The following is a 1,458-nucleotide window of genomic DNA, read 5'->3' as shown; positions in this document are numbered from 1 at the left end:
AAACATGATAGCAGTTAAAAAAAATGACCACAAGATTGTTTCAAAAGCCCAGTTGGATCACTGTAAAGGAATGTTGCTGTTCCTTACTGTGTCTGGTCTGTATGTAACTTCAGAGTGCTACCATGTCCACTCATCATTCAGATTTCATGAGGCCTGGCTTGGGAATATCAAACAATGACTGGGAAGATATTCCTGCACATTTTGGCCCTGCGAGCATGCTCACATTATGAGGATTAATGTTCAATAACAAGCTCTCCTCTCGCTGACTGGCATGTGGACTATTAGAATTCCGGCTCACATAATAGGGAACATGAGAATCCTACCCGCTCCCACTGACTGTCGTATATGATGGGGAAGAGAGAAACTTCAGAAACAGTCCCAGAGGCAACACCAGGGCTTAAACATCAAGCGAATGTAGCAACTTGCAGATCATTTGCAGGAGAACAGGGCAGAAGCATAATTAGCTGATGAACTGAGTCCTACCTCTGGGCTTCATTTGGACAAAACAGGCAAGTGGCTGTGCTGGAAAGGTCTGATCCAGTAATTAATCTGCAGGTAAATAAGCCCAGTCATATGTGTCTTTGCTTCAAAGAAATGTGAGACGTGAAGCTATCACGGTCCCCATCCTCTCCCCTCCCATCATACAAACCGACCAGTAAATTCATGCACATCTGATCACAAACCATGTCCATATTAAATATCGCATCCTTGTGTGAAATCTACTACCAGCTCTGCCTATCTTTGCCTCTTCCTTCCTGCTTCCAATTTCCTCATGATGTGTTCAAGCTTCTAAACTCAAGCTCAGGAACTGCCCCTCACTCCCAAAACCTCTTTATTTGTCGACCTCGTTCCCCTTCGTTAGGATGTACTCTAACACCCACCTCATTCATGAAGATTTAGTCATGTCTCCACTATTTGCTCAGTGGCAGATTTCATTACATGGCCATAAAGCTCCATGGTATGGTACACAACATTAATGGTGCTATACAAATGCAGTCCACCACTTTTCTTCTCTCTCATTATCTGGGCATTCTATGAGTGATTTGTCTGTTCACCCAGTTTATGTCACCAGGAATTACAAAGGATATTCCAGGTGTGGCTCCTTATTGCTTCACACCAACCCCACTGGCACTGAGTCACTACATCAGATTTCTTTGGAACACCCTGACACATTGCCCTGATATGGAACACTGTCACACCGAATATCACACTCACACAGAAAACTATCTGACTGTATATCACACCAACACAGGACACTGTCTCATTGTATATCACACACAGAACACTGTGTCTCACGGTATATCACACCAACACAGGACACTATGTCTCATTGTATATCATACACGAGGACACTGTCTCATTGTATATCACACACAGGGCACTGTGTCTCACTGTACATCACACACGCGGACACTGTATATCACACTGACACAGGACACCGTATCTCACTGTGTATCA

The sequence above is a fragment of the Rhincodon typus genome, chromosome 27 (genome assembly GCF_021869965.1).
Source record: "Rhincodon typus isolate 14 chromosome 27, sRhiTyp1.1, whole genome shotgun sequence".
Taxonomy (NCBI): domain Eukaryota; kingdom Metazoa; phylum Chordata; class Chondrichthyes; order Orectolobiformes; family Rhincodontidae; genus Rhincodon; species Rhincodon typus.
This window is presented reverse-complemented; position numbering follows the sequence as displayed.